General features: G+C 42.4%; 1 protein-coding gene across 7 annotated transcripts in view; it reads right to left on the reverse strand.

The window, feature by feature from the left end:
- SFMBT1 (Scm like with four mbt domains 1) overlaps positions 1 to 15,898 on the reverse strand; it is a 118,864-nt gene that overhangs the window by 100,948 nt on the left and 2,018 nt on the right. For 5 of the 7 annotated variants that reach the window (XM_045991128.1, XM_045991131.1, XM_045991134.1 and 2 more), the window contains exon 2: positions 7,328 to 7,400. The gene's annotated coding sequence lies outside the window, so the exon portion shown is untranslated. Of the gene's footprint in view, positions 1 to 7,296; positions 7,401 to 11,806; positions 11,929 to 15,898 lie in introns of those variants that run through there. The other 2 variants (XM_045991129.1, XM_045991130.1) reach the window with 2 other exon arrangements.

The raw sequence follows: 15,898 nt of genomic DNA on the forward strand, positions 1-15,898 counted from the left end.
ACTGCAGCTCCAGGTGGGTCCCCATGGGCCTAAGTTCCAGATGTTAACAGCCCAGGGATCACGAGAGCTAGCTCTTGTTTCCTCTACCGCTCTCAGAGAGGAAGAGCTGGTAGGAACCCCACCAGCTTTAAACAGCTTCAGGAGGAAGGAGCACTAAAGGTAAAGGATTGGAAGGGGATTTGCAAAGGAGAAGTTCACGGTTATTTTCTTATTTTACAATAGGCCTTTTCTCCATTAAAAACCAAAATAATTTCGCTTACTAGAAAGTCTTACACTAACAACACAAGTATTCACCAATCACTCACTGCCTGAAGTCCCACAAAAATTCTTTCCCAAAACAATACCCTACAAGATAGCCCTTCCCACACCCTTGTCGAAATATCTTCCACGGTAGGCACTCTGTACCTTTCTGACAGCACTTACACGGGAGTATTCTGTGCCATGTCTTACCACCGCACTAGAAGCTTCTCCAGGGCAGGGACCTCATTCTACTCTGCATTTCTCAAACTCCTGGCACCAGGGCTTCACTTCATGGCTATCTGGCGTTTGCTAAATGAATTTCTGTGGTATCAGATCATGATATCTCCAATTCATTACTGAGAAAAAAAAATACAACTTTCTAATGCAGCAATAAAACTGCTGCCCCCAGGGAAGGGTACTGCCGCTTCCACAAGAGAAGGAAATTCAATGCCTACCATCTGTCTCAAGTCAGTCCCTCTGACTCGTCCTAGTGTGCAAGCCAGCCAATCAGGAGCACCTTTCTCAACAAGGAGTGGAAGAATCTGAGAGGTCATTAAAGCGGAGTCCCTGTATAAATGCACCAGGCACTACCCATAGGCAATCCCTTGCCCTCCAAATTCTTCAAGTGAAAACATGCCTTCAAGCCACTGCTTCTTCTACCTGCTCTTTCAGCACTAGATGGTCCAACATGCCAGGCTGTCCTGTGGTCTTATCTGACTAACCCTAACTGCCTGCTGATTTCTATACTTCCTCTCATACCCCTTCTTGAAAGCACCTCATCAAACCTTAAAACTTGCTTTCTAACATAGTGAATGATACCGTATTACACCTTCTTTGCCATAAGCCCAAGACTACAAGTCACATCCTTTTGCCTGACTCCACTGGTCAAAATTACTCCCTAGAACACAAAATAAGCAGCAGAGAGAAGGGCCCAGCAGAGCACACACACTTGGCTCAGGCACAGCCAGCAGCACCCTCAGTGGCTCAGGGACCCTGCAGGAAAGAACACTGGTACGCACAGACACTCATGCATGCCTGCCCAACACTGGCTCCGCGTGCATGTTCTCTGAGCACACGACAAGGGTCACAGAGTAGGAACAGACGACCACAGAGAGAAAAGAATATATTACCATCAACTGTCATGCATTTTAGAAGGGACAGTAGCACACAGAGGCAATACTGATGGGGACACAAATATATGCTCTGAGCAGTGTTCTGAAGTTCTTCCAATAAAAGGTAAAAACTAGGGGCACCTGGGTGGCTCAGTCGGTTAAGCAACTGCCTTCGGCTCGGGTCATGATCCCAGGGTCCTAGGATTGGGCCCCGCATTGGGCTTCCTGCTCAACAGAGAGCCTGCTTCTCCCTCTCCCTCTCCCTCTGCCTGTCACTCTGCCTACTTGTGCTCTCTCTCTTTATCTCTCTGTCAAATAAATAAAATCTTAAAAAAAAAAAAAAAGGTAAGAACTAAGAACTTGGATTACTGAGATATACAGAACACTCTAGGGTTCAACTATAGAATGCATAACAATTCCAAATTCAAATTCCTCAGAAATCACTGCCCTGGACCCACAGCACTGTGTTTAAAATTCCTTACCAAGTAGCTCAAATAAAAATCAACTGGTAGGGCACCTGGGTGGCTCAGTGGGTTAAGCTGCTGCCTTCGGCTCAGATCATGATCTCAGGGTCTCTCTGACCCTGAGGTCTTCTCTCTCTCTGCCTACTTGTGATCCCTCTGTCAAATAAATAAAATCTTAAAAAAAAAAATCAACTGTTTTTTTTTTAATTTAGCTATATCTCTGCCAAACAAGCAAAAGAACGCAAAAAAAAAAATTCCAGAAAGTGATATAACTTGTTTGTCAATCTATGGTGCAGCAATTTTCTCAAAACCAAAATACAAAACAAATTATCTACAGGCAGACTGCACTCAGGGCTGGGGCTTCAAGGAGGGTCCACGCCTCACTGGTGCAGGGGCATCTGCGGACGCTGCCTGCAGGGGAAGGCAGAGAGTGGCGGGCAGGCAGAAGGCCTCTGTAAGACTCTATCTCCGAGTCGGCTGACTCGACTGCACCCACTTGCTTCTTCTCTGCATTTGAGGGACAGGGAGTGGTTGGAGAATGGTCTCTACAAATACACTAACTCAGAAAAAAACTTTAAGTATTAGACAGCTCATCTTTTTTTTTTAAAGATTTTATTTATTTATTTGACAGAGAGAGATCATAAGTAGGCAGCAGGCAGAGAGAGAGGAGGAAGCAGGCTCCCTGCTGAGCAGAGAGCCCAATGCGGGGCTCAATCCCCAGACCCTGGGATCATGACCTGAGCCGAAGGCAGAAGCTTTAACCCAGTGAGCCACCCAGGTGTCCCTAGACAGCTCATCTTAATCCAAGCACGTTCAGTTGTCATTCGGGATAATTTCCATGATACTGTTATAGCATTAAAAGACTGGAAATAACCCAAAATGTATACAAACAGGAAACTGACGGAATAAATTAAGGTGCATCCTGGGGGCGCCTGGCACATACCTACTAAGGTAGAACATGTGGTCCTTTATCTCAGGGTTGTGAGTTCAAGCCCAGCCTACAAAAAAAAAAAAGAAAGAAAGAAAAGAAAAGAAAAAAAAAAGGTACATCCATACAATAGACTCCTAGGTAATCATTAAAAGAATGAGGCCAAGCTTTGTGTACTTGGATATAGCTAAGGTATTTTATTAATTTTTTTTAGAATTTTTTTTTTATTTATTTGACAGAGAAATCACAAGCAGGCAGAGAGGCAGGCGGGGGGAGGCTCCCTGCTGAGCAGAGAGCCCAATGCGCCCTTGATCCCAGGATCCCAAGACCATGACCTGAGCCGAAGGCAGAGGCTTAACCCACTGAGCCACCCAGACGCCCTATCTAAGGTATTTTAAATGAAGAGTACCACCAATTGTTTTTTAAGTGGGTGGGGAACTATATGTTTTTATACAAATAGAATTTTTCTGGGAAAAAAAAGAAACTAGCAATAAGAGTGGCCTACAGAAGGGACTGAGGGACTGGGGGTCTCAGTTAAGGAATACATTCTTTTTCACAATTGGAAAACATTTTACTATGTACATATATCCCTGTTGAAAAAAAATCAATAAGTACTGAAGTCTATGATTATGACAAAATCACAGCAGTGGAAGGAAAAGTGCTGCCTCTCAACAGCAATCTTACTGTTCTTACCTATCTCTAAATTCTCTGTGGCAAATATTTGAATTTATTTAAACAAAGGTGGATATAGAGAGGTCCACTCTACCCTCCTACTTCAAAACCATGATAACCTTCAATTTCTAGACATAATCCTAAAAAAAATTGCACTTGCTTCCCCAACCAAGATGTATAAATCTCTTAAATGTTTCCCTTTGTTGTAACCAAAGTTTAAATGATTCAAATATATTAATAAATCTATAACTGAAGTTCAATTACATTTCATGTTATTATTATGTTCTAATCACATTTTATGAGAAACAGTTTCATCTAAGATCGTCTTACTGCTAAACCAACAAAGAACTTTAGTATTATTGAAGAGTCCAAATTTCCTAAACTCGCCCCAGCCAAAAGTTACTTTAGTCATAAACTAGAGGGTTCCCCCCATAGCTTCAAAATTTCCAAAACTTCTCCATTTCCAAACAGGACTGGGGAGGGAGGTTACAGGCAAAGCCCAAGTAAGCGTGTCCAACCTTCTTCCACCTCTGTGGATGCCTTCCCTGGTCTCAGGGCCCCCAGAACACTGACTCAATGAACAACAGCGGGAGGATAGCGGATCCACTGGGTCTGATCCGGAAGCCCCGAGCGGGGCTCAGGTACCAGTCACACCGGGCAAACCAAATGGCGAGTGCTGTTGCCCCACCCCACGCCCACAGAGAACCAGGCTAGACAGCAGTCTCTGCAACCACCACCGTGAGAAGTGAAGCAAAGGCCCGGAGCTAATGCCCTTCACCTGAAATGTATTTCGTAAGGATGTATAAATGTGCAGGTGCCTTGGCAAAAATAATGACATAAGTTAATATGCTAATGAGAACGAAAGAAATGTTGCTAACCTAAAAGATTAACTAAAACAAACACTCCAGGGAGCCTGGGTGGCTCAGTGGGTTAAGCCGCTGCCTTCAGCTCAGGTCATGATCTCAGGGTCCTGGGATCGAGTCCCGCATCGGGCTCTCTGCTCAGCAGGGAACCTGCTTCCTCCTCTCTCCCTCTCTCTGCCTGCCTCTTTATCTACTTGTGATCTCTCTCTGTCAAATAAATAAATAAAAATCTTTAAAAAAAAAAAAAATAAATAAATAAAACAAACACTCCAAGCAGCAAAATATGACAAAATACTGACTTCTCATAAAAAAATTTCCGAACATCCAGAACTGAACTGTAATACTGTACAAAAATGTCCAGGCTTAGAATAAAAAATTACTCCTTAGATCATTTACAAGTTGGTTGTTTATTCACACCCCCATGTAACATATATGTATTTGCCATGCACTGTTCTCAGTACCAGGCGTGCCATGCTGACTAAGACAGACCCAGCCCCTCCTTGTACCCTGTTGGTGGGAATGCTAACCTGTGCAGCCACTGTGGAAGACAGCATGGAAGTTTCTCAAAATGTTAAAAATAAAACTACCCTCCAATCCAGCAACTGCCCTAGTGGGTATTTACCCCCCAAAAATACAAAAACGTTAATTGAAACAGAAACACACAGGGCACCTGGCTGGCTCATTGGTTAAACATCTGCCTTGGGCTCGGGTCACGATCCCAGAGTCCTGGGATAGAGCCCCACGTAGGGCTCCCTGCTCAGCAGGGAGTCTGCTCCTCCCTCTCCCTGCTTGTGCTTGCTCTTTCTCTCTCTGTCAAATAAACAAATATGATCTTTAAAAAAAAATAAAAAAGAAAGAAAGAAAAGAAACAGATACATGCACCCCTATGTTACTGCAGCATTATTTACAAGAGCTAAATTATGGACGCCAGTTCAAGTGTCCATCGACAGATGAATGGAGAAAGAAGATGTGGTGTATATATACAGTGGAATATGATTCAGCTGCAAAAAGAAGGAAATCTTGCCATTTGCAACATGGATGCAGCTAGAGAATATTACGCTAAGTTAAATAAGTCAGTCAGAGAAAGACAAATACCGTATGATTTCACTCAAATGAGGAATTTAAAAAACAAACAAGCAAAGGCAAAAAGAGAGAGAGAGGTAAACCAAGAAACAGACTCTTAACTCAAGACAACTGATAGTAACCAGAGGGGAGGTGGGGAGCGGGGGGAAATGGTTCAAACAGGTGATGGGCATCAAGGAGGACATTCGTGATGAGCACCAGGTGTTGTATGGATGTGCGGAATCATTATACTGTACACCTGAAACTAATATAACACTGTTAACTACACTGGAATTAAGATTAAAACTTTAATTAAAAAAAAAAGACCCAGTTCCTGTCTTCATGAAGTTTACAAGAGTAAACACAAGAACAAGGCATCAGGGCATTGTCTAGTTCTGTCACAGGAACAATAAGGAAAAACACCCTCAAGTAGATTTTCATATTCTCTAGAATGTGGCTTCAAAATATATATAATAAATTGAAATTTTTTAATTTAAATTTTAAAATGAGCTGAAACAAGATAATTTCATATAGCGATAAGTGCCACAAAGAAAACCAAACACTAAGGAGAATGCAGCGCCTGGAGTGGAACTAAGGATGTTGAAGGAAGGTTTCATTCCTGAGCTGAACCCCTTCCAGTGAAAAGGAACAAACGCTAACAAGCGTGGTGTGCTTGGAGGGACAGGGAACCCATGAGGCTGTGCTGTGGGAAAGTGGTGGGAAAGTGGCAGAGAGGACGGGGACAAACCACATAGGGCATTATAGGCCACAAAAGGAGTTTAGATTTTATTCTAATGACTGTGGAAAGTCACTGGCAGCCTCGAAGCCTGGGAGTGACAAGAGGGAATCTGATTAAACATAATAGCTTCTTGTTTAGAACACAATCCATCTCCAAGGAGAAAGAACATTATAAACCGCCGTGTGGCAATACCGCTTCTGTGCCCTCATCAGCCATAGCTGCTCCGCTCTCTACTCTCTGCTAGGTTGTGTGCAAGGTACTGTACACTGGGTCTCTGACCTTGAGCTCACAGCCTGGTGGAGATGAGAAACATGGGACAAATGATTATAGCTGTAATATTTATAAGAGTGGAGCATGCACAATGCCAGCGAGCACCCAGGGCAAAGGGTAATCGGGTCTGGAGGAGTCCAGGAAGGAAGACCTCACACAAGACCGGAATCAGAGTCCTGTAGAGGGCAAGCAGGGATTTCCTCAGTGCACTCCCCTCTGGGCAACACCCAAGCCACTGGTGGGACACAAGAAAATGTAGGCGCTACAAAGACTCCTTCTTTTAAAGTATATTATGTAGGATTTTTATGGTGGAATGGAGGAAAAAAGTTAACACATAAAACTTGCAACCGCAACTTCACAGGTATTGGTTAAATACAATTTTATTAAGAACTTCAAAAGCACAAACTTCCAGTTCTAAAATAAATTAAGTCCTAGAGATTAACGTACAGCATGGCAACTACAGGTAATAACACTGTACCACGTATTTGCTAAGAGAATAAAAGAGTTCTCATCACAAGAGAGAAAAGGCTTTTGTTAACTGTGTGTGGTAACGGATGTTAACTAGACTTACTGCAGAGACCGTCCCCCAATATATACAAATTCTGAACCATTATGCTTTACACCTGAAACCAATACAATGTTGTATGTCAACTGTAGCCCAACTTTAAAATTAATAATCTTTTAAAAAGAACTTTATCTGTGTGTGTGTGTGTGTGTGTGTGTGTGTGTGTGTTACCCATCATGAGATGGGGTTAAAGACTTTTTTGAATACCAACTTTTTTGCAGTCATTTTTATGCTCTCCAACCAATACAGGCTTTCAACAAAGTTTTCAGAGATGTAGAAAAAATTCCAAATACTCTCCACTTAGATTAAAAAAATGATTAACAATCTCCTGAAAGCTTTCTCTGTGTCTGCACACGGGCATACATATACTTCCAGAGCTACCTGGAGTGTTGGAGACATGACGACATCTCACCTCTAAACTCTTCAGCTGCTGTCTCCCCGTAGAAAGGGCATTCTCCTATATAATCACAACACCATCAGTACACCTAAAAAAAAGAGAAAAAAGAAAAAATATCAACAACTCTTTAATATCATCTATCATCAGGTACATAGTTTCAAAATTTTTTAAATACAAGGAAAGGGTTTTATTGAGAAACTTACTGAAGGAATGTATTTTCATAAACTGATTAGATTTGCTATTATTTATATTTCACTATTTTTCATTTTTTAAGCTTTTTTTAAAATTTATTTATTTGACAGGCAGAGATCACAAGTAGGCAGAGAGGGAGGCAGAGAGAGAGAGGTGGAAGCAGGCTCCCCACTGAGCAGAGAGCCCGATGCGGGGCTCGATCCCAGGACCCCGGGATCATGACCTGAGCCGAAGGCAGAGGCTTTAACCACAGAGCCACCCAGGTACCCCACTATTTTTCATTTCTAAATGTAATAATAAAGTTAAAAGTCTAATTTTTAGGGGTGCCTGCGTGGCTCAGTTGCTTAAGCGTCTGTCTTCAGCTCAGGTCATGATCTCGGGAGCCCAGGGATGGAGCCCGCATGGTTGTGGTCTGGCTCCCTGCTCACCAAGGACTCTGCTTCTCCCTCTCCCTTTGCCCCTCCATCCCGTGTGCACTTTCTCTCAAATAAATAAATAAATAAAATCTTTTTTTTTTAAAAGATCAATTTTTAAAAGTCAATTTGTTAAATATTACAAGAATGATTATAGTAATCAAACATGGCAAAAAAAGTGTGAAAGTGGTCCATGCAAGACTGACATTTTGGAAGTGCTGTGTTAGTGGCAGGACACTCTAAACAAAGGGACCTCCAGGGAAAAGGATGCATGAAGAGCAGGGTGTCAGTGAAAGAGAGGGAGGTGAGTGGGACGGTCACTGAAGCGAAGCTCTGTGAGGACTCTGCCTGCTTTCCTGAGGAGTCTGGACTTCACCCTACTGGCAGTGGAAGTTTTACATTATACAATCACATTTGTTGACAAAGCTCTTCTGGCCACAGTCTTTCAGATGGACTGGGGAGCAGGGAAAATTGCGCGGGGTGGGGGGGGCATTTGGAGTCAAGAAAACAAGGTTTATACTTTTCACTGCAAGTATTTTAGTTACATTATGGGTTGAATAAACCTGCTATACTGGTAAAAGGACAAAACAAAAACATAAAATTAAACTAAGCTTATCTTGAATGTTCATGTTACAGAAATGCAGCTTTAAAGACAGAAAGGTACAGTCAGGAGAGACTAAATTTTGAAAGGAGCCTTTGGGCACTTGTGCAGTTTTCAGCATTTAATGGAGCTGGCTCTTTTTAATACCCAGTTTCACTTTCCAAAGTGGCTTTCCTTTTCCTTGGCAAGATTCATCACTGGCACTAACTTTGTATTTATCAGTCACAATTAAAACTTTCCAAAGGAAAACCAATGGGAAAGAGGTGGGGTGCAAAACAGATAAAGCGATTTTCAAATACACAGAGTGCCCTCAGGACAGTACTGGCAGTAACTGCAGGCGCTCCATGCACAGAGTCCAGGGGCCAGATGCCAAACCTGCCTCGAGAAGGAGGAGGAGGCGGAGGGCAGCACTGGGAGTCTGGCTAAGGGCAGGACCGGACACTGGCCCTTCACTCCCTTCCTCCCCCGGACACCTCTACTTGTATTTATGTTACACACAGGGCTTCCTAGAAAGATTCATTTGAACAAAATGTTCCTTAGCTTTGAAAATGTCTCAAAGCAAAGGAGTCAGATCTGCATGAATATTCCTAAGTCGGAGGCTGGTAATTCAAGAAGACTCAGCGTTCCACAAGAGAGCTGCCGGGGGACAAAACAAACACCATCACTGAAGAGGAACATAAAGAAAGAGACCTGGGCAGACAGGCCTGCTGGAGGAGCAGCAGCTTCGGGGTAGAATGAGGGACTGTGGGTTGTCTGGGACCTGTGTCTTTTGAGGGTCCAGTGAGGCAACCAAACTGGAGATCCAGACAGCAACAGACATGTGGATGTAAAGCTTAGCAGAAAGGGTTAGGAAGGCACAAAGGCTAGGGGAAGGTGAATGTGGATGAATCCACCAAGACAGATGTAAACAGAGAAATAAGTCAAGGTCTGAAAAAGTCACAGAAGGCAAAAAGAAAAGGCTCTTCCTCAAGACAGGACCCCGGGGGCCACGCACGCACAGTGCCACTTCAAGAGGGGACCCTAAATGCAAGAAAGCCTGTGTCCAAGAACAGAGAGAGCACAGTCTAGACAGCTTGGGGGTGGTGGTCTACGAAGCAGAGGTTGCAGAAGGACAACAGGGCAAGAGTAAGGGTACCGGCTAGGAAGCAAGTGAAAGACTGGACAATGGGTCCAGGCCTGAAGGGGCTGGAACTCTGAGAGAAAAAGGAGATCATAATGAGGTCCAAGATGAGACAGGGGAATATGGAAGCCCCTCGAGGAAGCTACAGAAGAACACCACACCAAAACTTAAGATTTCACTGGTAGAGGTGTTCTGGAAAGAGCTCCTTTTAGACAAGTTAATAGGAAGCCAAAATCGGAGTAAAGGGTTGGGACAATGTCTTCAGAACCCTGTAATGCCTTAAGGAGTCAGCAGGAGTCATGAAATCCTCCCCTTCAGCACTCACTGCAGAGAAGGGACACCCACCCTAGCAGGAAAGGCCAGAGCTGGGCCTACCCAGCCCCTTGTCATGCCTACTACAGGCAACAGGGTCTGGCAAAAGTCATTTAAAGCTGCTCTCAGTTCACCCAGGAGCCTCTATCTCCCCATTAGGAAAACAGGGCCCCAATAACATCTAGGAGGTCAAAGTTTGTTTTCCAACTTGTGTAAAATGTTACCTGTATTAAAAATAATAACTATGCATATTTTATTTATTTTTTTTAAGATTTTATTTATTTATTTGACAGACAGAGATCACAGTAGGCAGAGAGGCAGGCAGAGAGAGCGAGGAGGAAGCAGGCTCCCCACTGAGCAGAGAGCCCGATGCGGGGCTCGATCCCAGCACTCTGGGATGATGACCTGAGCCGAAGGCAGAGGCTTTAATCCACTGAGCCACCCAGGCACCCCTAACTATAGCATATTTTAAATGCAAATATAACTCGTGCTTGAGGACTGGGAAATTAGCTTTAAAAAGGAAACAAAATGGGGGTGGCTGCTGGGTCAGTTGGTAGAGCCTGTGACTCTTGATCTCAGGGCTCTGAGTTCAAACCCCACACTGGGCAGGGAGCTTACTTACAAAAACGTAACAATAATGTCTCATCTAACAGTTTACCTACAAACCCCAATGTTTATTTTAAAAATTAACAAACTGACTCGTATATAAACTGGTCTCTTCACAATATTTAACTGACAATTCAGGAGCATGACACACACTAGGGAGAGAATGGAATAAAAGGTGCTCATTAGTGTCCTAGGGAGATTATCAACCACCAAAGAAACGGACACGTTCAGAAAAACCTTACTAATTCTAAGCAGCAACTAACCACTCTGATTTCCATAAGAACTGAGAAGTTACGGCACCAAAAAAAAAGCAAAAAGAAAAAAAAAGGGGTTCACAACATTGTCAATTTTTCAAGGGTTTCAAGAAAAATAGTCAAAAGCAGCCTCGTCAAGAAGATAGTGACGGGGTGGGGATCCAGAGGTACCCCAAAGGACCCGCCGTCGCCCAGTAACAAACAGCATTCGGGAGAGTTACCCCATGTGTACTCCACGAACACAGCCCAGCACTACAAAATAAGAGTCAAAACAATAGTGAAAGAAAAAACATTCACCTCTTTGGCCATTCTGGGACTACTGACTGCTCCACTCGTAATCCTCAGCTCTGTCAGACCTGCCTTCCCTGTCTGAGACTGGCTATCTGAACAACACAAATGCAAAGTAAAAGCAACGCAATAAACTTAAAATCTGAAGCATTAATTATGTAGCATCATTATTATGTAGGTTATTGAGCCTCTTTAAACCCTCACTAGTTTTCCACAAAACTAGAAATGAGATGTTCAATATGGCCAAACCTCAACTCACCGGAACAGCTGGCGAATGAGTCACCGCCGACTCGCACCGCTCAGAGCGGAAGGCTTGTTGACGATCTGAGCACAAACTTTCTGGGCTCACTGTTCTGGGGAGAGGCTCCGACCCGGACCAACACGGTGAACAGCTGTGATTACCCGGGAAGATGTAGTCCCAGAACACACAAGGCTCTCTGTCCCCACCCAGGTGAGACCCCAGATTGCAGCGACCCGGCTCTCACGCTCCCGTCCCCCACCCTGCCGGCCCACGCCGCTTCCATCTCTCTGACGTCCCGACAGCCAAGTGTGCCAGGACTGCGTCTGAGGAAGAGGCACCTGGTTCTCACAGCTCTGCCGGCAGCCTCCAGACTCTTCCAAGGGAGAGAAAAGAGCCCTCCTGCACAGCGTTCTGTGACCTCTATTTCACCTGCTGCCAAAAATCTTTTTAAAAACGTATTTCCTCACCAGCAATTCTGATGCACATGCTACGGTACGGACGAGCCCTGAGGACATTATGGTGAAACAGTCACTCGCCAGAACTCAGATACACAGGACTTCACGTCCCTGAGGCAGCCAGAGTTGTCAGTCGTAAGACGGGAAGTACAATGCTGTCTGCCAGGGGCTGGCAGGGAGAGGGAAAGGGGGGGTTACTGTCCATGGCCTTGGAATTTCAGTTTGGGAAGATGAAAACGCTCTAGAAATGGAAAGCAGTGGCAACTGAACAACACTGTGAATGTAGTTAATGCTGCTGAGTTGTACATTTTAAAGTGGGACATTTTGGGATGCCTGGGTGGCTCAGTCAGTTAAGCGTCTGCCTTCAGCTCAGGTCATGATCCCGTGGTCCTGGGATCGAGTCCTGCATCACTGGGCTCCCTGCTCAGCGGGGAGCCTGCTTCTCCCCGCTCCCCTGCTTGTACTCTACCTCTAGCTATCTCTTTCCCTCTCAAATAAATAAAATCTTTTAAAAAATAAATAAAATGTGAAATTTTATGTTACATATAATTCCTCACTGTTCACTATGTCCTAGACAGGTGACATGCTAAGTGATTCTGTGTTGTCACCATCTCATTCCAAGAACATTATTTATTTTGACACAAGTAAAAATGAGCTAAAATGGTATCTTAAAATGATGATCCCAAATTACTATGTATTATTTTTCACATGAAGAAAGTATGTTTTATAAAAAATGACCCATAAGAAAGAACACTAGCAAAAACTCTGAGACCAGAAAGCACTCTAATCTGGGGAGCAAATTAATGTGAAAAGAATGAAAAACTACCAGCAACTTACAGGAAGTCTTACCACCGAGCAGATATTACACAGCAGCCCCCTCAAATATTTTTTCAAAACTACTCAGGGTAAAAATAATTAATAATTTGGAATTCAAATCAAAATACTTGTTGGTTAACACTAAACTGAATGTCAGCAGGAAAAACCTGAGGTATTTTAATAACGGCTCAATTTCTCCGCCCATCTCGTCATTCCAAATACGTGACTGTCCTGCACTTGCCACGGTGACAAACTCCCTTCCCTCCCTCATTGAAGACCTTCTCCAAATGTCATCCCAGACCAAACAGGTAATCTCAACTGCCTTATCCACCCCCAAATCAATCAGTGTAGTAAGTAACCCATCTCTAAATTAAGGAGAAATATCAAAACGGAACCTGCAGGCAGCACTGGATACCATGAGAAATGCCGCCTTGTAGCCTCTCCCTGCACAGCCAAATACTTGACTCTGAAGTTACCAACAATGAAACCACAAAGTTTGAAACGTATTATCTTGTAGCACAACATACAGGCTACATCTTTTGTTTCTTAATTATGTCCTTGAGTGGTCATCTAAAGATTAAGAGAGCTGAATAAAGTTAAAAACATCCTCTTGGATAAGAGACTAGAAATTAATCAGATACAAATCTTCGGGTGCCTCTGAGTTAAAGGCAAAGGTTTACATTCAAACTTGTTAAAACTTCTGCAGTGAAGTCATAGTTTTTCTACTAATAACTTGTCTTTGTTCTTATCCTCTCTTCCACTTTTGTAAAATTTAAAAATGAACTTGCAACAACCTGACCACATCCTTTTTATTTTAAATCATTTTCCAGTGGGGCTAGTACCACTTGAAGAAACAGAGTCAGATCAAAATCCCGCTCCCTAAAGCCGAATGGTTCAAAATCTACCCCAGTAACCAAAATCCCCAGAGACTTTTATCCAATTTAACAACTATGTATAAGGAGAAATATTTTTTTCAATTACAAAACATCCCAGTTAGATAATAAATACTATCTACTAAAAGAAAACTACCCTGCAATTACAAAGTTATAGGAAATCATAAGATAGAAAACCTTTAATATAAAAATTTTGACATTCAAAATACCTGCCTACATAATGGTCTGCTTTCTGGATTGTATTCATTTATTTAATATGAACATAACATGAAGTTTTAATGGAAAGGTCAATGAAGTTTAGACAGTCACCTGTTCCATAGACTTCGGTGTCAAATGATGTCTGCATCCACACCCTCACTCTGTAGCTAAGCCCAGTCTAGTTACCATTGTGAAAGCAAAAATACAGAACCAGCAAGGTTATGGACAGGAAAAGCAGTTTTAAAGAGAAAAATCAAAATTTTCAAAAAAACAAATATCAAAAGAGGAAATGCTCTTTTATACGCATTTTGTTTCTCATGCTGCATCTTTAGTTACATCTCTCAAAATTTAATAAATTTTAAGTGAAATATCTGACAATGCAAAAGTTAAGAAATCTAAAAAGATGCACACATGTGTGCACATACACACAAAAAACCAGTGCATCAATTTTAACTAAGTGATGGATTACTATCTTAGCTAATGATGCAGTGAATCTTGGGAGCAGAGTAACCAAATCCAGCTTAGCTGTTGGCTAATCAACTGACTGGCTTAATCAAAGAAAACAGAATTATTTAGCAGAAACCATTTCACAAAAGAAAATCACTGAACTTTGCGGACTATGCCCCCATAAATCCCTACCACAGGCCTTAACACTGTTCCCAACATTGCTTCACACAGGTGTCCTTACAGTAAAAAACACAGGCCACTGCAAAGACTTACCAAGAATTCACTGACAACTTCTAACTCCTCCCCTTTAGGAGCAGAAACAAGAAAATGTATAGGACTCCATTAAAAGGTATTTGGGAAGATAAGCAAATTGTTGGAAATACTTGCTTCAGTGGAGAATAAAAAAAAAAAAAAAAAAAAAAAAACAACTTCCTAGAGGGCCAATATAAAAAGGTATCCTAATCATGTTGAAATAAAAAAAAAAATTAACCACACCTGGCATTTTTAGTTACCTTTTGTTTTTGCTTTCACCACTAGAGTTTTAATGACTTGATAAACCAGGCAAATATCCTGCATATATAAATCAAGTTAATTGCTGTCATTTAAAAGGTTGTTAAAGCTTTATGCCCACATTCCTTAATTCACTGAACTTAAAAAAATCAATTTTCATTCAATTTTCTCAGCAAATTCTAGGCTTTAAGGAACTGACTCATCTCCTAACACCTTAAACACTGACTTGTTGGGAAAGTTCATGATCCATCCTCCAAACCTACTGTCTGGAAATACACCAGTATTCAAAAAATGGGAAGTAACACATCAGTACTGGGCCCGTGACCACAAGGATGCCCAACAACCACGGATCCAAATCTGCAAAGCCTTACCTCAGCTGACAAGTAGCCTTCTGGCTAAGAAGTCTCACAATTCCAGGTCGTTAAAAGTGTAAAAACTGTTATAAAAGCACAGAGTCACGGCAAAAATGACCATAACTCCAGGTTTACACACCTGTTGTCCTTCAGCTTAATACTGCCCCTCACCCTTAAAAGGGCCCTGTTATGTAAAAAAAATTCACCAGTGGAGCCAGAAGTGGTCACCTTGGGGAGGGGAGAGGAGCCTGCCGAATGAGAGCAATGTAAAGGGAGCCCTTTGGGAGGCTGAAAGTGCTGTGCATCTTGATCGGAGTGTGGTTATTAGGGCATAAAGGTCATGTAAGTTCTTACTGTAAATCAGACCTCAATTAAAAATACATATATAATTTTTAAAACACATTGAAATACATTTGTAAATGTCTTTGTTCAAACAAGAGACACAAAATAACACTAGATGTAGCAACTAAGATTTTTTTTCCAAATGTATTTTAATTAAGATGTATATTTATTGTGAGCACTTTTATGTAGAACCTGTCAAAATACAGACTTTTTTTTAATCTCTCATTTTAAAAAGTTGCCAAATTGACATCTGAAAGCATGCAGAAAGATGAGCTATTCATTCTCTGATTTGCAAATAAGGAAAACCAAATCTTTAGGGTAAGAACCATACGGAGATAAGGCAGCCAGTCAATGACAACAGTAGTAACAGCACTGTCCTGAGCTGGAGCCACTCCCGTTTCCACCCGGCCGTTACTTTTGTGACCTTATAAACAAATATGAACTCTGGATCTACTCATGGCCTAGGAGGATTCAACACGCTCCTCAAAATACCAGGCCAACAGGCCCCAAAGTGCACACACAAAGACACGCTCATCATCCCCCTT

Source organism: Meles meles, chromosome 20 (assembly GCF_922984935.1).
Source record: "Meles meles chromosome 20, mMelMel3.1 paternal haplotype, whole genome shotgun sequence".
Lineage (NCBI taxonomy): Eukaryota > Metazoa > Chordata > Mammalia > Carnivora > Mustelidae > Meles > Meles meles.